Source organism: Podarcis liolepis (genome assembly GCF_965112155.1).
Source record: "Podarcis liolepis genome assembly, chromosome: 8".
NCBI lineage: Eukaryota > Metazoa > Chordata > Lepidosauria > Squamata > Lacertidae > Podarcis > Podarcis liolepis.
The window spans coordinates 58,932,421-58,955,491 of record NC_139560.1 but is presented as its reverse complement, the minus strand read 5'-3'; the positions used below and the strand labels follow the sequence as shown (position 1 = coordinate 58,955,491).

Here is a 23,071-nt window from a genome sequence, read left to right as displayed (position 1 = left end):
GTATTTTTTGCCCTATAGGGCGCACCTAGTTTTCAGGGGGGGGGGAATCAAGGAAAAAAATATGACCCCCCCTTTGCAGCTCTGGGAGCAGCGGACAGGCTGTGCGCTACTCCAAGACCTTCTTCCTGCTTTTGCGGGAGGTGGCGGAATTCCCCCACCTCCCACAAAAGCCGCGCGCGACTTCTGCGAGCTTTTCGACCAGGAGGGAGAAGGGACTGAAACAGCCAGTCAGTCCCTTCTCCCTCCTTGGGGAAAAGCCCCCCAAGAGTGGTACACTCTTTAAAGGCTGCGCTGCTGCTGCGGGCTTTTCTATGAGGTGGGGGAATCCCCCCCTTGTAGAAAAGCCCGCACAAGCCATGCAGCCTTTAAAGAGCGCGTGGCTCCTGCGGGCTTTTCGACCCAGCTTGTGGGGCTGGCGGTGGGGGGAAGCGCTGCTTAACCCCACCGCCAGCCTCCAAACCAGGTCTGGGAGCAGCGCGAAGGCGTCGCACGGCTTCCCGCTGCCCCCCGAGCCTGTGGGGCTGGCAATGGGAGGAAGCGCTGCTTTCCCCCACCGCCAGCCTCAAAGAGCAGACTCTCCTGGCTTCAGCAAAAGCAACGCAAAGTCTCCAGAGCGCAGGCTTTGGAGGCTTCGCGTTGCTATCGCTGAAGCCAAGGAGCCTGCATTCGCCCCATAGGACGCACACACATTTCCCCTTCATTTTTGGAGGGGGAAAAGTGCGTCCTACAGGGCGAAAAATACAGTACTTCTGTCATGTCCTCCCGCACCTACTATAAAGTTCTGAACATGGTAAGATTTCCTCTTAGGGGAGTTGTTCTAGTGCCTTGGTCATTTTGGTACACATTCTAGCTGAGCTTCTGCTACTGTATTTTGGAGAGAGCTGGCCATCCTGACGCCCTCCCTCTGTTGCAGCCTCCCCAACCTGGTGCCCTCTAGATGTTTGGCTATGACTCCCATCGGCGTCAGCCAGTTTTGCCAATGTCAGGGATGATGGAAGTTGTGTCTGAACCATCTGGAAAGCTGACTTCCGGGTTGACGCGATCTGGAAATGGCGGATTCCCTCCGAGCTCCGGAGGGAATCGGCTCCACTGAGGATGGGTCTTTGCCGCGCCGGCGACGCGGGGACCCTTAAAAACCGCAGGCGCGGAAGCCTGCGGACTGAAGACTCGGCGGGTGCCTTAAGCGCCCCCCCTGATTCGCAAAGAGCCTTTTTAAAGGCTGCGGAGGGGATACGGGGGTGGCGTGGCACTGAGAGTCGATCGCTACCTCGGTGGAGCGAAGCCGCGAGCCATGACCAGAGAGCGCTGACTTCCTTCCTTGAAAATTTGGACTGAAAGAATCACCCGTGAGTAAGACGGATTGGGACTTTATAAAAATTTTACCTTGAATTGGAGACGATCGGGGGGTGTGCTAAAAGGAAGTCCGCACCCCCCCCCTTGCAGATGATCTAAGCAACGGCATAAGAGCTAAGCTGGAGAGCCTACCCCTGGTGGGGTGAGTTAAAAAGGACATTAACTTCCAAGATTTAACTAAAGGAAATTTTGGGCTGGAGAGTGGAGTTTTGGGACCTTTCTTTTTGCTTTAAACAACCCCCCCTCCCGGGCTCGGGAGCGTCCTGCCTTGGTGCCTGTGTAAGAGCTGCGGAGTTTGACAGCTGTCAAAGCTGCCAAACGGCCGATTTAAAGTGGAAAAATTGTCATCTAAGATCCCTCTGGACTAAGACGAGCTATAACTGAGCTAAAACTGTTGGAAACAAAGTAATAATAATCAGTTAAAGGATTATTGGTGAAAAGGCTAATAAGTAACCAGATTCCCCCTAGGGGGAATTCTGTGAAACTACAATGGATACAATGGCTGTGGAAGGAAAGTTACTAGTGGAAATCGAAAGGATGTTTCAATTGGTGGGAATCTTACAAGAGCAGAGCTTGGCCATGAATAAACAACTTGAGACTATGACCTTGGGAACAGGCAACTCTGCTCTTTGTATTGAGGACCTCAATGAGAAAGAATTCACAGCTGAATGGGAAACAATACCTACAGAGTTGGAAGAGACTAAACAACAAGAAAAACAAGAAGTAATCCTGGGAAGCAACAACCAAAAGCTGACATCTGCGCAACACAAGCAAGGAAACGCTGGGAACATATCTACTACAAGTCTTCGAAAGACACAGAAGAAGAAGGAGGAGGTCCCGGGACAAAATGGAATACAGAAATTTAAAATAAAGAAATATGACTGGGGCCTCCGTTTGGACTTTGATCTTGAAGAGATAGGCTTTGTGGAAATTCTTCAGCAGTTACTTTTGAATCCCCTTGTGGGAAGAGGATACACTTTGATGCTGAAAGAACTTTTCCCAGACCTGACGACTGACATAAAGGACTACCAACAGGACAGGCGGAGAGGGACTGAAAGAGACTTGAAAGCCTCGGACGTGAGGAACCCAGGCTGAGAATCCCGAATCTGGATCTTTATTGGGAAGGGACAAAAACCGGGGATGGGAGGGAGGGAAGAAGAGACTCTTAAAAACTCTTAAGACTTTTAGGTTTGGTTAATATGACTCTTAATTAAGATAAAATGAGAATCGATGGAAGAGAACTTAAGTCCAACTTAGGAAAATTAATTTTTATTATAAAAAAGGTAATAAGATGAATAAGATTGTTAAGAGGAGAAATACCAACTTGCTGATATAATCTTGAAACTGGGATGCACGAGGGGAGGTGGGGGGAAGTCAGGGAACAAGTTTATGAAACGGGGATTTGCTGATTTTATACATGTTTTTGTCTTTCTTTTTTCTTTGTGTATGTTTTGTCTCTATAAAACCAGAAAACCAAATAAAAATTTTATAAAAAAAATGAACCATCTGGAAAGCTATACCAGGTTGCGGAAGGCTTCTCTGATGCAACCAAGCATTACTGCCATGAAGGAGTGATACTACAGTTCAGTGGTACCTCGGGTTAAGTACTTAATTTGTTCCGGAGGTCCATTCTTAACCTGAAACTGTTCTTAACCTGAAGCACCACTTTAGCTAATGGGGCCTCCTGCTGCCGCCACACCGCCGGAGCACGATTTCGGTTCTCATCCTGAAGCAAAGTTCTTAACCTGAGGTACTATTTCTGGGTTAGCGGAGTCTGTAACCTGAAGCGTATGTAACCCGAGGTACCACTGTACTTGTATGTTATGTAGAATTATAATGACCCAGATGACTTTGAAAGAGTATACAGAGCCAACAAACAAGATTTTTTCCCTGTGTGTGTGGTAGGACAGGGGTTGGCATTTGAGAAAAGAAAATCCTTGCATGGTTTTTGAAACATGTTTTCTTTGGCAAGGTACCTGTGTTCTTTTGTGTATTCTTCACAATTGGGGTGTTAAATCAAATTACTTATCAGAAAACTGCAGGAAGGGCCGAAACTCTGTGATAGAGGAGCAGCTTTGCAAGCAAAAGGTCTCAGATACAACCCCTGGCATCTCCAGGCAGGGCTGGGAAACACTCCAGTCTGGAAACCTGGAGAGCTGCTACTGTTAGTAACTGCAGTAGATGATAATGAGCTAGCTAGATGAACCAGTGGTGTAACTTGGAATAAGGGAAATTCCTGTGTAATAACAAGCTGCATAATAAGTAAGCACCCATTATCTTATGTTTGATTGAAGCTAATTACCGCAAAGAAATAATTTTATTTTTGTAAGGAAAGGCATTAAAAAAACCATGTAAAATTCAATTTCCTACATTGGAATGTAGTGTTAGTTGGCACCTGCCTGTCTCGGGAGACGATGGAGGAGGGGCCCTTTGGAGGGTTGCAGCGCCTGCTGTGGCTCTAGAGACCAATATGGGGGCGACATGTGTTGCTGCAGATGCACCAGGGCGATTCTTCTCACTGCTCTCCTCCCAGCAGTCATTCCTCCTCTGGTCCTAACCACAGATTTGATTAAACCAGGCATAGGCAAACACGGCCCTCCAGATGTTTTGGGGCTACAACGCCCATTGTCCCTAGCTAACATGACCAGTGGTCAGGGATGATGGGAACTGTAGTTCAAAAACACCCGAAGGGCCAAGTTTGCCTATGCCTGGATTAAACAATCAAATACAGTTTGTTTTATAGGTATTAGCAGATATGTGAAGACGGAGATGATAGTTTAAATGAATTTGAAGTACGGTAAGTCTGGTATCCTGTAGTAGAGAATCTGTGTGGGCAATTCAACATCTTCAGAAGCAGCTATTTGCTGATTTTGCCTAGTTCTTACCTAAACTCAGGGACGCGGGTGGCGCTGTGGGTTAAACCACAGAGCCTAGGACTTGCTGATCAGAAGGTTGGCAGTTCGAATCCCCGCGACGGGGTGAGCTCCTGTTGTTCGGTCCCTGCTCCTGCCAACCTAGCAGTTCGAAAGCACATCAAAGTTCAAGTAGATAAATAGGTATCGCTCCGGCAGGAAGGTAAACGGCGTTTCCGTGCGCTGCTCTGGTTCACCAGAAGCGGCTTAGTCATGCTGGCCACATGACCCGGAAGCTGTACGCCGGCTCCCTCGGCCAGTAAAGCGAGATGAGCACCGCAACCCCAGAGTCGGTCACGACTGGACTAAATGGTCAGGGGTCCCTTTACCTTTACCTAAACTCAGCTAATGCTATTGGCCATTGCATATATTTGAAATGGGCTCAAACTGTATGTGCCACGTGTGATTTTTATTTTATTTTAAAGCTGCTCCTTTTACCATTCTGCTGCTAAATCTTTGCTTTGAGTAAAATGAAAATTGATTTAGTGAGCCCTTTTGTAAGCTGAAAAAACTAATCTTTTCGATCTTGACTTATATGAAGATGTTCCATGCTGGTGCTGCTTCACCCCTCCCCTCCCATAGGTTTAGTGGCATTGCAGACACACACACACACACACACACACACAAAACCTCTCTTCCGTTACTTAATTATTGCAGCTGTTCCTTTAAAAATAAGATTAGCTTGAAAAAGGTTTAGGTAGGAAAAGTCTGCAGGAAGGAAAACAGTCATCCAAGCAAGGTCAACAAGGAGCTGAAGCTTTATTTGACTGGAATGTTAACTGCGGCTCCATAGTAACATGTATGTTTTCTTGCCAAATGCCCTTATTTGGTTGCGGTACAGATTTGAAAAGATTCACTTACACCAGGATGTGAAACAACATCCCCACCCCCAACCCTTAGATTTTTTTTGAAGGCTATGGTTTGGTAAAATCCTTACTTTTGCAATAGGAGAGCAATAGCTTTCTCTCCTTGCTCCCAACAACCCCCATAAAAATAAAAATAAAATAAAATGACACTTCAAAACTCTGGTTCAAATTTAATTTATTGATTTCTTCCGGTTGTAGAATTGTCACAATGCACAAGTGGTTGAATTACTAAATGAGGCAAAGTAAGGATGTATTTTATCTCTCTGGGAATTTTAAAGCTCTCTTCTTGGATGTGCAAAGCAATCTGCTTGCACTAAGGTATTCAGTGCAGAGGAAGATGTCTGTATTTTGAGAATTTAGAAGGCAATTAAGCTTCACAATGGCAGATGTAGTCATTAGAAGTTAATTTGTATCGTGAAATTATCTAGCAGTTTCAGAAGCCTGATTGGCCTCTCAATTAAATGGCAGTTGCCTAGCATAGCATTCTTGGATGGGCAGGGGAAACACGCCTTTTGTTGCTAATACTGCCTTGGTGGGTGTTTACTTCTGCTGTTTGGCCCAACAATAAGTGAGGGAAGAGAGATGTGATGCACTTGGATTCTGAGGAAGATGTAAGCAACAGGCATGGGACCTCAGTAGCAATTTACCAGAGTCCCATCAGGACAATTTAGGTATCAGGAACATAGGAATGGCCTCATCCCAAGTCAGACCATCATCTATCTAGCTAGCTCACTGTGGTCTACACTGACTGGTAGCAGCTCTTCAGAATTTCAGACAAGAGTTCTCTTCCAGCCCTACCTAGAGATCCCAGGGTTTGAACCTGGGACCACACAAGTCAGATGCTCTGAGCTATGGCACTTCCCCAATATTCCTAATACCTGTAAGTGTACGTAGTAGCTCTGTCCTTTGGCTTGTGTGTCTATTCTGGGCTTTGACCCTTTGCTTCTGGGCTCTGTGGTACCATTTGTGATGAAATGGTGTCGCTTCTATGCACACTGCAAAGTTGATTGTGCAGCATTTCTGCATGTTGAAGAGCAAATATAGGCTCCTTAAAGAGAGTGACCATTTCCCTTTGGAAGTTTGTTTTTAAAGATTTTCAAAAGGTGAAACTAGGTACCGTAGAGATGTAAAACTTGGCGAGTGAGACCCATTGCACTTGGTGTAATGTACTTCTGAGCAAACAAACCTAGAAGCAGGCTGCAAGTGTCTAGAGAAAACGAGCTTTCCTGGACCCATATTTATTTATATTCTTCTCCATCTCTTATCTTATTTATATGCTGCTCCTTCATGCACCTGGTGCACTCATTTCATTCCTGGGCTGATTTAAACAGTATAATTGGCTCAATATTATGTCTCTACTGGCCATAGTTTCTCATTTCATATCAGAAAGAGAATCAACCACCTCCACTCAGTTTGTCTAGGGCATTGTAGGGGCTGGTTGAGCTGACCTTTCTGCCTAAGAATATCATTTTCCTGTGTTTATTCAGCCATCTTAAAAAAGGGGGCAAGATCTGGGTTTTCCTGTCCCTCTGCTTTTCCTAGGCAGAGAAAGGGAGATTGAAAGAGTGTTGGTGCCATAGTAGACCATACATTGCATGAATAAAAGCATTTAATGTGATTTCTTTTATACAAGATCAGGACTGGGGCCATCTCAAGCCTGGAGAGTGGGCTTTAACGCTTCTCTTTCCCATAATCTCAACAGAAATCATTCTTCCAAGATGCATATTTGCACCAATGGCAGTTTTATCTCCTGGGGCAAATAGTAGCTGGGGTTAGAATGGGTGAGATTTTCCCTCCTAGAATGACAGCGTGAAGGGAATGTCTTAAACCAGCTCGCTGCTCACAGTTGTCCCCGTCCTGACTGAGCTCCTCAAGGCCGATGATGTTAAGTGCAGTCACACACATGGTGGTATAATCTAGTTTATTCCTTAGTCTAGCCAGCGGAACACATTCTTCAAAATGGAATCTAGCACGTAATACAAACCTCTATTCCGGAGGACACACACAAGTGTTTTTCTCCTACATCTCTCTTTACCCAGGAAGGAGAATAATAAATTAATAATAAATTTTTATTTATACCCCGCCCATCCCAGTTTAAAAACTGGGCTCAGGGCAGCTAACAGCAAATATAAAACATTAATTAAAATGTGACTTAAAAACAGCATAAAATACAACATAAATGCAGCGTCAATGTCAATAAAACTCAAAAATTCAGGGAAGAGAGATCTCTGACCATGGGACCTCCAGAGGAGATTTTTGTAGCCTTTTCCTTCTCATTTCCAGGAGGGGACAGGAAGAGGAGCAGCTGTTGGTATTATAGTGCAACTGAATGCACCTGGTTATTTTCATATTTGTGGTGACACTGGTGGTTAGATGAATCCTTGGAACTGCATTTGTGTAACTGGTTGTAGCTGATTATGAGCATAGTTTGATGCTTTTAAAATTTTCTAATGGAATAATTAGCAGCAGCTCCATGGAATCCCTAGAATATTTTGAAAAGCATTACCAAGCAGTATTCACTTTAATATGGAGATCACGTTTAAGAATGTTCAAAAGGCCTTTTCAAAAATCCTCAGATTCAAGAGCTTTGACAGAATTGTTATAGGTTACTGTGTCAACGAGGAATTGACGGACTCTTAAACCTCTGGATTACGCTGCCATGTGTGTGTGCTAAATCTGCATTCATTTCACATTCATTTCAAGATTCTCTAAGGCAAACTTTAATTTTCACTCCTTTTCTGCCTGTATTATTATTATTATTTTTTAAAGTGGCCTTGCTTCAATATGACTTCCATAATTTTACAGTGAACAGGGAAGTAGGGTCTGCAGTGTTTAAAGCTTCAAAACACAAGCTATCAACACTCTCACATTAAAAGTTAAAATTCTAGCTAGGAGTATTCCACACCTTTTGAACTCTATCCATCAAAGTACATCAAGCCATTGTAAAAACATCCATTGCAGCTCTTCCATGTTATTGAACTAAGCTTCTACTTTTTTTACCACCCCCTATTCTATTCTTGGCTTCCTGAAATAATGCATCAGCTAATAGTGGAGAACTAGGATATATTATGGTCCCTTTCAATAGTCTGGAAGCATGTTGTTTGAAATCTGAACACAATGGCAGAAGTGTGTTGTTCACCAAGCTAGCTATCTCAAATAAGGATGTCCTAGGGCTGATGCTTAAGACTCTTATTAGGAAGTCCAACTCATTAGGAAGAAATCAGTGGTATGAGAGGCTGGATGAGATGTGACCTTTGCCTGTTCCTCCATACAGAATATCTCTGGGTATGCAGCTATATAGAGGAAATCCAATCTGATTTAGCATGTGCCTAGGTACAGCTGCCATTTCTGGCGATGATTCATTTGGTCACAGTTGCTGAAAAATGTACGGTGGTGTTCTCTGTCTCTCTCTCTCTCATTGTAGCATATCTGGAAGTTTACAATTGTGGCAGGCCGCTCTGAGCTTCATAGTAGAGATGGAGTCTCTCCCCCACCCCCACCCCCCAAGTACAGGCTCAGGACCCTGGCTACATTTGTACAATCCTGCAACCACACTTCAATGAAATGGTGTTTACTATAGTCTGGAGGAGGGGGAGTGTTGTCAGCAGCATACTTACTAATTGGGTTTTCAGTTTGCTCTGCTTTGAAGACTCCTCAACACCAGAGTGAAAGGTGGAACCTTTAGAAATATGGCTACACTTTGATAATTCCTTTTTTAATGTTACCATCCTTTTAAGCTCATTGACGCATGTCCTGTAACTTCACCAGAACACTGCCATCTCGTTAGCATATTCTGCTAATTCTGAAGTGTGTGGCATCAAAAGTAGCATGTTCACACCTTCCTCTGCAGCATTAATTACTTATGAAGGGAATCTTAACAGCTAGTGCACAGTGGTACCTCTGGTTAAGAACTGCATTCGTCCTGGATGTCCATCCTTAACCTGAAACTGTTCTTAACCTGAGGTACCACTTTAGCTAATAGGGCCTGCTGTGCTGTCGCCATGCGATTTCTGTTCTCATCCTGAAGCAAAGTTCTTAACCTGAGGTACTATTTCTGGGTTAGCAGAGTCTGTAACCTGAAGCATCTGTAACCCGAAGTACCACTGTATATGGAAACTTCGTGCATTATTATTTAAGAGACAGCAAGTTTTAATGCAGCAGAGCAATATATTTGTTTATCTTTAATAGTGAGGAGGGTTACTAGTAACATCCAGCACTAAAGATGGTCTCATTTCAATGAGGAATTTGGCTATGCAGCAACCACAAAACCTGGCAAATATAGCGGCACTGCTAAGAAGAGGCTGCACACTCATCCATACTGTTGTTTGATGTGGATAGTCAGCTTCCTCCATTAATTCTCCATTGTCCATATCATGCTCTCCTCCAAATCACTGCCTTCCCACACTTTCTCCTCCCTCATGCCAGATTTTCTCATACCAGGGATACTCATACTCGGGAAAAGAAGAGGGTGTGAGAAAATCCAGACTGAGGGAAGTGTGGGAAGGCAGTGATTTGGAGGAGAACTTCATATGGACAGCAGAGACTTACGGGAGGTACAGGAAGCTTATTACGCACAATAAATAACAACATGGACTAGCCCTCACTTCACTATAGAGCTAAATGTGAACAGTTTTCAAAGTGTGTACTTGCTGTCTTGCATTTGAAGGCAAATAGAGACATTTGTTGTAGTTGTCAGCCATGGAAAGACTTGACTTAATTTTGCCTTTTTTTCATCTCATGCTTTTGAAAGCCCCAGTGTGCTGCATTGCATGGTTCCTAGCCCCCTGAATATTAGCATGTGCTTTTTCATGATTATTGGACTGCTGTTCTTAAAAAAAAATAAAAAAATCATACCAAATGCTGTGTCCCCCTGGACAGCAATAATTATGGGTTCTGGAAAATATGAGATGAAAAGAGGTGGGTCGGTGTTTTGAGAAATATCTCAGCAGGGTTCTGAAGTTAGTTGGAGTTGAGCAAAGTGACTTTGCTTCCTTGTAACGGCCAATCTATTGGTCCCTTATTCACTTTATAACACTCAAAGTTGTTGTTGTTGTGTGTAGTATTATTAACATGAAGACTGAAATCTATGTAACTTTCAAAAATGTGCTTAAATGTTTGACTTTATCTCTGGCAATGGATTTATACAAAGGACAATAAATGAGCTTCTTGATCTGTGTGAAATAATGGCTAGGTGCAAGTGGTTGGGTGTTTTTTTTTTGGGGGGGGTGCTTCTTGTTTGTTAATCGACACAACAAAGGGCAACATTTCCAAATGAGTTTGAAATGTTTTTTTCTCTTCTCAGTTCTGCATTTTTCAAACTCATTAATTTTCCCAGCATTGGATAAACTTCAAAAGACACAACAGAGAAGAACAGTCTTTGTTTTCCTGTTTTAAAAATTATCTACCTGACACTTAGTGTCATAGCAAATGACCTAGCTCATTATTTTTCCAGAACTGTGTTTATGTTGCCCTTTCTTTTCTGCCCTGATACAATTGTATGGACAAGCTTTCTCAAGTCACCTTCACTGTTACTTTTGTACTAGCTCTAACCTCCTCCTGTAACTACTCCCCATTCTTTGCCCTTGAGTCGTATTCATCCCCTGTCACTCTGCTGAGTTCAAGAGTCTGCCAACAGTAACAGGCAGGGGGAAAGGGGAGGTAGGAGAATTAAGATTGGGAGCTCAGAAATGCTGTAGCAGCACTTCAGGATTAAGATTTTAATAAATTTCACCTTGCTTTTTTTAGGATCCTCCTTCTTTCCAGTACATGGTATTTATAAATCAGCTGTTGAGCCACTGACCTTGTCGGTTGTCCCACTTACTGATTACTGTGCATTTTCTAGTTGGTCCTTTTTATTATTGTTACTTTTTTTGCTATGATTACAAATGCACACTAAAATAGATGTGTATGTTGGAGTGCATCTTTATGGAAAACAAAATGTCCAGTTGCCTTCATCTACACATAGAGAGGTTGACTTGCTTGTGTTAGCCAGAGAAATCTGTGTTAGCAGGATCGTTTCTTCTCTATTTTTGGCACACTCATCTGGAGGGGGCTGTTGGGTGGAAGATCTTAACCGGTTGGCAAGGGTTAGATGGCACTTTGTTCCATTCCCAGTTCTTTGGGTGCAATTCCCATCCTATTGAAATCAGCACGAACACTCCCCAGTACTCCAAAAAACTCTGGATTGTACCCTGATTGATGCTTTAAGTATTTATGTTGTTTTTAGTGATGATGTGAAAACTCTTTCGGAGAAGTAGATGAAGGGAGCTTTTGAAATTGGGCTTCTCTGCCTTGCCAGCTTGAGCATCAGAGCTGTGTGTGTGTTCCTCTTTTACTTCCTAAAAAGCTGCATTTGTAGTAGAGTACTTCTCAGATCTGGGTGGTGCTGTGGGTTAAACCACAGAGCTTAGGACTTGCCGATCAGAAGGTCAGCGGTTCGAATCCCCGCAACAGGGTGAGCTCCCGTTGCTCGGTCTCTGCTCCTGCCAACCTAGCAGTTTGAAAGCACATCAAAGTGCAAGTAGATAAATAGGTACCGCTCCAGCGGGAAGGTAAACTGCATTTCCGTGCTCTGCTCTGGTTCACCAGAAGCGGCTTAGTCATGCTGGCCACATGACCCAGAAGCTGTACGCCGGCTCCCTCGGCCAGTAAAGCGAGATGAGCGCCGCAACCCCCAAGTCGGTCACAACTGGACCTAATGGTCAGGGGTCCCTTTACCTTTACCTTACTACTCAGATCTATGAAGCTTCCTTCCTTTTTTTGCAAAGGAGAAAACGTGGTTACAAAAATCTTGTTTCGTGAACCGCCCTGAGATAATGAAGGGCAGTATATAAATCTAATAAGTAAAACAAAAGAAGTAAAATGGACACTTTGAAAACTTTGATTACCAGTGACGGTTGCCCCTCATCAAACTTTCCCACAGTTGTGTTTTTCAACTTTCCATTACCTTCCTGATTATTTTTTTTTTAAGATGCTGAAAGAAATTCAAGTTCTCATAGCTTGCTTAAAGTGGACAGAGTCCAAGAAAAAGGCAGTTCTTTTTTTCTTTTCTTTTTTTACTCTGAGGCATTCTTTACTCAACAGCTCATAAACCGTTAAGATGCTGAGGGCAGGTAGTGCCCATGGCCAGCAGAATAAGAAATCTGTGTTTTTAGTCCCCACTTTTCTCTCTCCCTTAATGCTGAGCATTTCCTTGGCACCGATTTCCTAGTGAAGAAATTGCATGGGGACAGAAGGAGGAAGCGCTAGGCCAGGCCTGCTTCAAACTGTTCTCATGAACTAAGTGACTGCATGCGAAAGGGAATAATAAGCTGGCTGTCTCTGCAGTTATGATCTGGCTGTGTGAGTCAATTGGTCTGCTAAATCCATTACATTCTCATGCCGTTTAGATTAAGAGGAAAGAAGAGCACTGACCTCTGGCCCAACAGTGAGATCACAATTAAAATCCTGGAGTATTTATAGAGCTTCCCCAGTTTTCTTTTCATTACATTTTTAATGTAGTCATGGACTTTCCTTCAAAATCACCACAGTTTTTAACTTAAAAAGCAAACATGGCTTTTCAGTAGATGAGATTTTTCCCCTCCTTGTTAAAGCTGTGTTTATCATAGAAAGCTACAATACATCAATTTATGACCATCAGTCCCTCCAGCTCATTACTGTCTGCACTGACTAGCAATGGCTCTCCAGCACGTTCTGATGCAGACTTTCCCAGCCTTGCCCAGAAATGCCAGGACTCAACTTAGGACCTTTTGCACGGGAAACATATGCTTGAGCTATAGCACATCATTAATGGCATGGATCATTGGTTTCTAATAGGTATGGACCTGCATTGAACAAAGCTGTACTGAATGCCTTGGGTACAGGATGCTTCTTACCCTTGTTTTGTATTGATGAAAAGGTTTTTCAGAAGTATTTGACTGCCTCATATTTTTAAGGCAATATCACGCTACCAAAACACCTTAGATGTTAGAAATCTGCCCACCCATGAAAGTCTCCAAGTACCCCCTCTTTCCACTTTTGCAGGCAAAAATAGTGCCCTGTAAGTTTTTAGGACAGCTCACAAACAAACAAACAAACAAACAAACAAACAAACAAACAAACAAGCAAAGACGTCCCTGAATCACATTACACAAACTCCCAAATTACATGGGACCATGAAGTTGTGGAAACTGGGATCTTTAATGCCGTGTACTTTAGTTAGGTTAGCTATTTGGGAGAATTAGTAATAGCCAGCTTCTTCCCAGATTTGCACGTTCATTCTCACTGCACCTGTTGAGTGAAGCTAGAGGAATCTCATAGTTCCAAGGCATGTACAGAGTGCCAGCTGAAGCACGCTCCTCTGTATTTGGAAATGCAGCCAGGATTTATTTTACTGGGGGCTGGCTTTATGTTAGGGCGGCCGGAACTGAGCTATCTGTGATGCAACTGGTCACTTAGTTAAGAATTTTTGTTTTTTTACTTCATTTGGTGGTGGGGAGGGGGGAGTAGTTGCTCCCTTTGCACCCCTATGACTATGCCCATGAACGCAGAAGCATAATGATGCCTCACACCATTATCATGGTTATGATTATTGAAAAAGCTTTTGTTTTTTAAGCTCAAGAACTGCAGGTAAGTGGCTTTGCAATGCCAGTGTCAAAATGCCTCTCTTCCCTCACCAGCCAACCTGCACTTTCATGAACCCCCCTATGGCGTTCTAACTATGTTGACCTGGTTACTATAAAAACATGGAGACTTTGGGGCTCTATTTCTTCCAAATATTGCCCATTATACAAATGCTTCATATAGCTATTGCTAATAGGCACTGACATAATTTGCTCCAGTAACCTTGTAAAGGTGTGGTACTGAGTCAGCTCCACATTTTTCAAACAGCTTCCTCGTCTTATCTCTGTATATATTTTCATTTGCACGTGGCTATCATGGACATCACATTTGCACCAGCCCCTCCAAGACATTTGTTCTGCTTCTGCTTCTGCTGCCAAGATGTGACTCGTGCTATGAGATCAGAATCAAATTCTGAAGTGGAGTCATCCTTGCAGTGCAGATCAGCGTGGGCAGGAAAGGTCATTGTGCTCTTCCTTTGGGATAAATCTGCGGTGAGGTGAGGGAAGAGGAAGACTGCTTATGTTCCCTTGACCAAGATTCATATCTTCGGCAGCTTTTGAAAAACAGGACTTAATTAGATATTTGTGTAATACAGAGGATAAGGCCTATCAACTGCTATTAGCCATGACTGCTAAATGAATCCTTGTTTGGGAAACAGACTTCTAAGCCAGAAGAAACTGGAATAAAGAAGTTATAGCTAGGTTGAAATTTAATGAGCTTAGGTTACAAGAGGGTAGGCTTTGGTTAAACAGGTTCAGGGTTCTTGTATTAATTCACAAGGCCCTTAATTTGTTTTTAAGATATCTCAGGATATCTCAGGGACCTCTGGATTTCTTATAACATCGCCTGATCATTTGTTAGTGCCCCCTCCATGGCTTGTGATGCATGGTTCATTTCCACATGGAGTATTCTGGGCCCAATTTTGTAGAACCCTCTTCTAGTTCAGGTCAGACAGGGCCCCCCCTCCTGTTGAATTTCTGGTGCTTACTGAAGACTGTTTTGTTAATTCCAGCAACATTTTAATTGAAGTCTGATAGGCATTCGGCACGGAACTGTCTTCATGTCACATGGAGCTGCCACTGAGGCCAGCATTACAGGAGGCGTAGTAGCTCTGGATTTCTTATGTAGAGCAGGCACTTAGACTAGAGGGGCCTACAAGACCCTCTCCAACTCTTGTAATCTGTGACTAGAAGACCACACAGTAGTAGCCTTTGGCAAAGGCCAAGGAGATGGCAGAGATATTGAAACCTCACTCACCGATGCTACAGGTTGGTGTTCCAATTGCTAGACTTAGTTAGCTTTTTCTGGCAGAAATTCAATGTATGTAACTGATCCAAGCATGGCACAGTGGTGGTGGGAGAAAATAAGCTACCGTATTTTTTGCTCTATAAGACTCACCAGACCACAAGACGCACCTAGTTTTTGGAGGAAGAAAACAAGGAGGAGGAAAACAAGAAAAAAATATTCTGAATCCCAGAAGCCAGAACAGCAAGAGGGATCGCTGCGCAGCGAAAGCAGCGATCCCTCTTGCTGTTCTGGCTTCTGGGATAGCTGCGCAGCCTGCATTCGCTCCATAAGATGCACACACATTTTCCCTTACTTTTTAGGAGGGAAAAAGTGAGTCTTACAGAGCAAAAAATATGGTACCTGTTCCATGACTGTTATGAAACTGTTAAAGACACAGTATTCCCAAACCTGTCAGACCTCCTCCCACTTCCAGATTTTTCCAGATGCTGCCCACAGCTGTAGTTTGCAATGTGAATCCTACTTTTTAAAAAACAAAACCTAGATAGATGCTAAGTTCTATTCCAGAAATGAAGGTGTGAAATGCCCACAGCTTTGAATATGTTTAGATCTCCTGCTGGTCAAAAAATGCTTCCGGATTCCCTTCAAGTCTTATTAAATCAAAATGTAACAGGTTGGTTCAAACTAAACAATGCCGTTTCCTCTAATGATTACTCTTGAGCATCCTCCCTTCTTTTCTATTTTAAATTTGCATGTTGGGGGTGGCCGCTTAAAATGAAATGTTCATGTTCTCTATGGGTGGTCAGAAAACAGGAGACGACTTCCAGCGTTATAAAGATGCAAGTTTGTTTTTGCATGGAATCTTCAAAGGCTTCCAGACTTCCTTGCATGATGATACAGTCAGGAAGTTGCGTGGGAGGAATTTTCTGAAGCTGTTTTCTATAATGGGAAACGTACAGCGACCATCCTCCCCCCCCCCTTTTAGCTGCAAGCTAATACAGCTACAAATTCTTTTGTTTTTGTTTTTTTATTTTTGCTTTGTCCCAGAAACCTTTTGATTTTTGCATTAGTTGCCCTCAGTGTTTCTAGGTGTGCACTGTATGAATTTAATTTGGCTATGTGGAAATACAAATGCTGCATTCATGATTCAAACCCTTAATAAGATTCTCAGGCTGGGCAACTTCAGCGGACGTACCTTGAGGTGCCTCGTTCTGGGACTTATTCCAGGCCATATGTTTAGCAGATTTCTATTTCCTGCATCTGATGCATAGAATGAAGGTTAAAATTACAGTCTCTAGCTGTACAACTTAAGTACAAGTGCTCGCAATTTCTCTCGGGAAGTCTTGGGAGAGCTTATTTAGTCTGGCATAAGTGATAAGGCCGCTGTCATCTGAACTGGTTTCGACAGCAGCGTGTTCAAATGCGTTTTGGATAAATATGGTGCACTTGTGAATTAACTTGCAGCTTGTTTGTTTGTTTATAGTCTCCCCTTGCACCCTGCACTTTTCACTGCAAAAGGCTCCCAGAATGGCTTAGGGAAGATAAATAAAAAAACACAAGACGGTCCCTGTATGCAGGCTTGCAATCTAAAAGACATGACAGCAAAGAAAAACATGGTGGGGAGGAAGGAGGCAAGGAAGCAAACTAGAAAGTTAAAAAGTTATTATAATGCCCAATTGGGGTGGAAACAGTTGAGGGAGAAAATAAGCAAAAACAAAACAAAACCCAGCTGTCTCAGGAGAATAAATAAAGTGGGCCTTTCACTCTCATCTCTTCTGCCGCCGCAGCTAGATGTAGCGACTGCTAGATGACAGCTGAGAGAGATGAGGAGCCAAATGGAGTTTCTCTCAGCTGAGCTGTGAGTTGTAGTCTAAAACTTCTGGAGGGCACTGGCTTGGTAAGGGCTGGCCTAGTGGGCTTTATCACATGTCAAGGGTTCACAGGGAGTAGTGCTGACGTCTGCCCCAAACTACTGTTTGGTGGCTGTTGACAGATGAGGGCTAATGAACTGTAGATGAATTGGAACATAGCCGCTTCTGATCATCACCCTTCAGGCTATGGTGTGTTGGGGTGGATTTACTCAAAGCAGACCCACCAAAATGCATGGGCATGACTAAATTAGGGCCATTAATTTCAGTGGGTCTGTGCTGAGGAAATCTTAGTTGAGTGCCACCCTTTATTGCTGTTTCTGAGCAGGTGCAATTTGCTCAGTTGCTGGTGTGCTTTTTATCACCTATATGTGATACGATCACGGCACCCAGAAATAACCTGGCACCAGCAGCCCGGGATTCTGTAATCCTTGGGATTTTTGAGTGTGACGCACAAGGGAGTGGCACTGGAGACTGCCTGGTAGCAGCTAGCATAGCTATAGAACTATTGAAATTCTGGGTTCAATCAAAGTGGCTGCTCTTGACCCCTTCACAGCCCATGATAGCCCTGTAACTTGCAATAACTCAGGGAACATATCTTTTTCTCAGATGTAACCCCTGCTGTCCACTATGAGGGCTGTTCTCATGGCTGCCCTGGTTCTGTGAGCCCGCCTTCCTCAAGTGCCAGCTATAGCTACATTTCAGAATATTCAGAACACCTCGTATGAATATTCTCACAAAAACCTACACACCACTTCCTCCATTTTTTTTTAAATATATATGTTTAATATAAGTTCAGTTTCCCCTTTATTGCAAGGAAGCTTGCATTGATTTGGCTAATTGGGATGCTGCTCAGTCAATTACATGGGAAAAATAAAATGTGTTTAGTTTTCTTGGCAATATGCACTCCTGTTATCTATTTAATAAGCATCTGGGGCTCTTCTAATTGTAACTGGAGATTGCCTTGCGTGTTCCATGCAAACCAGCTTCCCATGACCTCTTTTTTGCTTGCTGTCAGCACCAGTGACTCTTCAGGCCTTTCCAGATAACTCATTTTCAGTGCAATAAATATGCAGTTATTCTTAATTTGTTGCACGAGAGCCAAGCACCATCCCTCAAGTAGCATTTCTGTTGCAAGGAGATTTCATCCGGCACTCAAAATGCAATATTTTGTGCCACAAGAAATGTAATTAGGTAGCATAGCCATTGCCATGATGGCTGTATTTTATGTGGCTGAACAAGTGTTATGCAGATGTACTGGGTGTGGTCTCTCACCCATTTCCCCCATTCCTGTGCCCATGGTGTTTAGTGATTCTGCTATAATAGTCCCTAATATACCAAAATATCTGTTTTAGATACTGAGTGCATGAACTCCCATCGTGTATAGGAATCATAGAATCATGGAACTAGAATATAACATAACTTTTTCTTAAACAAATACCAGGAAAGTTCCAACACCCTGCAATCTCATCATGAACCTTTTCTCTTTCTTTTATTTTAATTATTTGAAAGCTGTGCCCCTCTCCTCACCATCACTGAATTTGAATTATAACAGGGGATGTATAAGTTGGAGATAACAAACTAGGCTATATGCCTGGGTAGTTAAGTAGCGCTGATGGTAGTGCTTGGACTGAAGATAGGAAGAACCGTGGCCGAGGAAGGGAAACAGTTCCATGTTGATATGGCTGATTTGAACTGGCAATTGGCTGATGCAGATCAGGAGCAAGGAACCTGTGCCCATAGCCCCGCAGACGTGTAGGTATTCCATTGGATTGCACATGAGCTGATCGAGGTCCCAGACACATGCAGCCCATGCTGAATGGGTGGGCATCAAGGGGGTGGGGCAAAGGCAGAAGGCCTTAATTCCATGCATGCACCCCCACATTGTGTAGGATGTTATACACAATCTATGCACTTGTGGCAGGGGAGGGACTCAGTGGTAACGCTCATGCTTTGAATGAAAACGGTCCCAGGTACAATACTGGCAGTACATCCAGTTTCACTTGTGAGCTGAGAAAGGGGTTCAAATCACCTGCCATGTTGAACTTTTTGGAAACAGTTACAGATAGGTAGCCGTGTTGGTCTGCCATAGTCAAAATAAAAAAATTCCTTCCAGTAGCACCTTAAAGACCAACTAAGTTAGTTCTTGGTATGAGCTTTCGTGTGCATGCACACTTCTTCAGATACACTGAAACAGAAGTTGCCAGATCCTTCTATATAGTGAGAAGGTGGGGAGGGGTATTACTCAGAAGGGTGGTGGGAATGGGTGATTGGCAGATAGCTGAGATGAGCCTGTTGACGACTCTTAACGACTGCAATAGGTCTTACAGGAAAAGGCAAGGGGTGAGAAGGTGAAAAATGGCTTAGTCATGTATAATGAGATAAGAATCCAATGTCTCTGTTCAGACCAGGTCTCTCCATGGTTTTAAGTTTGGTAATGAGTTACAATTCAGCAGCTTCTCTTTCCAGTCTATTTCTATACACAGTATCTGAAGAAGTGTGCATGCACACGAAAGCTCATACCAAGAACTAACTTAGTTGGTCTTTAAGGTGCTACTGGAAGGAATTTTTGGAAACAGTTCAACTGAGAAGGTCTTCCATTTTCTTATGCTGCTCCCATTCATTTTCAATATGCATCTGTTGGAGAAATGCCTGTTAAATGGTGTCTTTTGACCATTTTAAAGCAAAGGTGTTTGTTCTGTAAGCAGGGATGGACAAATATGCCTTTTTCCAGTCTGTGACATTTTTGCATGTCATTACCACAATTCTGTTCCATTCCATTCAGTATTAATCCTCTCTCTCTCAACTGCCCCCTTCTAAATAGTGTTCAAATTGTGTTGGATCTTAACTTAGAGCCAGTGTAGTGTAGTGGTTAAGAGCAGTAGATTCGTAATCTGGGGAACTGGGTTCGTGTCTTGGCTCCTCCACATGCAGCGGCTGGGTGACCTTGGGCCAATCACACTTCTTTGAAGTCTCTCAGCCCCACTCACCTCACAGAGTGTTTGTTGTGGGGGAGGAAGGGAAAGGAGAATGTTAGCCGCTTTGAGACTCCTTTGGGTAGTGATAAAGCAGGATATCAAATCCAAACTCTTCTCTCTTCTTCTTCTCCTAGCCTTTTGAGAACATAGTGGCTCCTCCTGTCCATGGAAGGCTTTTGGTGCAGTGGAAAATCCCACTGGTTGAACTGGGGATAATGCAATTTTTGCTCATTTCTTCCTCACCCCCCTGCAGCTCTCGCCATCCATTTGCTGACTATCGTGGACAAAATGTTAAGCCACAAAATCAAGCTCAAAGATCCTGCTGTGATCGGTATGCTGAAGTGACCAAATTTCTCAGAACCTACCATTTGTTTCCCACCTGCAAAACATTTGTTTCATAATGTCCTTTTCTTAGGTGCCAAAGAGTCTGTGTAGGAATTGCTAGCTTTCTGTGAAACAAATTCTATGGATCTGAGGCCATGTAAAGAAAAAGCAACTATTTTGCCTTATATTATTTTACTTGTTTCTGTGATATTTCAAGGGTGGGTTTTATAATTGCTCCTTTTACAGAAAAGACAAAAAGGAAATGCAGTTCTTATAGGAACAAAAAAAATGAACATTTCCAACAAATAGTTCTCCAGTACTGATCTGAAAATTTGCTTGCATGTAGCAGACATGAGGGCTGGTTTGGTCTACTAGTCTTTTTGCTTTCATGGAGACACCAACCGCCTACCAGCATATTGCCATCAACAGGGTGTCAGTAAATTGGTAAGATAAGTGTGCTGTTATGCGGGCTCTTTGTTCCTGGAAACGAGACATATGGATGAATGTGCTGTTTCCTCTCATTCTGTTTTGTATTCTATTCTAGGTTATTAATAATATGGAAGCCTTCATAATGAAGAGATTTCACCAAAGCCCTTTGGCTCTAGGGGACATTGCAAAACATTTATACATGGTATAGCATTGCTTTGTTTTTTGTTTTTTTTTGTAGAACCCCACCCTACTGACTTTGAAATCACTTATTTTTCTTGTGGTCTTAAGAAGATTTGATCTCCATGTACCTCTTACGAAGTACTTGTTACCACAGCATTTAAGGCCTAACTCAGGAATTGTGAACTTGTGGTGTGTCAGGTGGTGATGAACTCCAACTCCATCAGCCTCAGCCAGCATGGCCAATGGTCTGGGATGCTAGGAATTCAGTTAGTGTGCAGTTACGTTGATGTAAACCTTGAGAGAGTTCTTTGCTCTGCAAGGCCACCCATTGATGTGTTAAAATACAAACAAAACAAAATAGTTACATCATTAGGGGGTTCATGGCATAAGGGAGGGAAACACGTGGTTCACATGTGGACTGCTCATATTCAGTCCTTGCGAACTTCAGCTAAAAGGGTCAGATAACAGCAATACTGTACAGATACTGCACCTTGTGACCTTGAAGAGCTGTTGCAAGTCAGAGTAGATGATGCTGCGTTAGATGAACAAGTAGTCTGATCTAGTATAAATCAGCATTTGATGTTCAGGGAATTGTTTTCAGGGAAATGTATTACTTCAATTTAAACTATTCCCCCCAATGGTTTATAAGCAGTTCAAATGAACAGGAAGCTGTACCTCTCTTTTGGGGTTCTCTCCCTGATCTCCCTAAGAGCTGATTACATAGCAGCATACAATAAACAATTTACATTGGAATGGCTGTTTTGTATTATATCGCTGTAGCATAAATATTCCTTGTAGTAGTGGAAAGTGATCTTTAAGGCAATCTGATGGTATTAAAGGACAGTGCAGTGGGTTTTAAAAAACAAACAATGGTTAAAAACATGAAACTACCAGTTCCCTTCCCCACTTTGGTTCAAGAAAGGGAGGACACTTTTTTTTGTTGGAAAACAGTAAATCAAATACCCTTAAGAGGGATTTGGGGAATTGACATGCTTTGCACAAATTCTTCTGAAACATGAACATGTGTGGTTTGTGTGTGTACAGTTAAATGCTTTTTAGGGTGGAAGTTTTTCTAAGCAGGGCTGTGTTGCTCTCTGTTTAGAATGAAAGAGACAGCTGCAGGTATCCATAAGAACTAACTCTATCACAGTGACAGAATGAAAAAAACATTCCTACATGTGTTACAGATTGCTTAGAACTTGGATAAGACCACTGGAAAAATGATTTTGCACTGCAGTCCAGGATAATCTTTGGCATGCATAACACAAGTATATGTGTGCCTAAGGAGGACAAGTTATTTTAGAGAGCATTTAACTGGGCTTCTTAACAGGAAGTCCCTCCTTGATCTCTCGGCTACTTCCTTGGTCCACTTTGGCAAAACAGATCAAACCAGAAACTATTGAATCTTTCTCCAATGGCTGGTGTTTGTGCAGAGAGGAATTGATTTGCAACTGAAGTGAGGAGCTATCCAACCCTCCGTGGCCACTTTGAAATGCAGCTGGGCTACCTGCTTGTCACCAATCAATCACATGGTATCATATGACATCACATTGAAAGTTCAAGCTGGGGCCGCAAAGGAATCAGATGCCCAAAGACCTGTTTTGAAGGCAGATTTTGGAGCAGGCCAGTCGTAGATGGAACCTTCAGTGCGTACTTGGAATTATGCTTTGGTTGAATTTGTTGTAGAAAGATAACCAGTATGTGAGGAACAGGAGTGCAAAGCTTAATTTCCAGTATGGATACCTTGCAGGTATACTAGATGCTAACTCTTCATTTCCAACATGCTAATCTTCTCTGTATCATTCCAATTTTAGTATATGTGCTGCTGGAGTGAGCATGTTGGAAATTTAAAGAAGTAGAAGGCACCTTTCTTCATATGTGGTGGACATTGAAAAAAGTTAAAGTACATTGGGTATATTGAAGCAGAAATTTGTGTTGAGTATATTGAAAATAATTGTGCACAGTTAAAAACTCTGGCAGCATTAAAGTAATTCAACAGTATAACATATTTTGAACTGATGTAAGATGGGAAAATTAAATTGGATGGATATATAAAAATACGCAGGAATGGTGGATAAGTTAAATGAACCTTGGAAGGGGAGGGAGGATAGTCAATGAACACATGGTATAATAAAAGATGTTTAATTTGAAATGTAAAATTTGAAAATTGAATAAAAATTATTTCAATAAATAAATAGATTCTAACTCTTCAATAATCAAGGAGAATAACAGCATCCTGAAGAATCTGGATCCCACCCCTCTTGTCTCTAGTTATTCGCTCTAAGAAAGTGGAAGCTCGGTTATCTTTTATTTTG

General features: G+C 42.7%; 1 long non-coding RNA gene across 5 annotated transcripts in view; it reads left to right on the top strand.

Annotated features, from left to right (window-relative positions):
- Positions 1-23,071, top strand: part of LOC310714004 — a 338,331-nt gene that overhangs the window by 41,219 nt on the left and 274,041 nt on the right. The window lies entirely within an intron of this gene.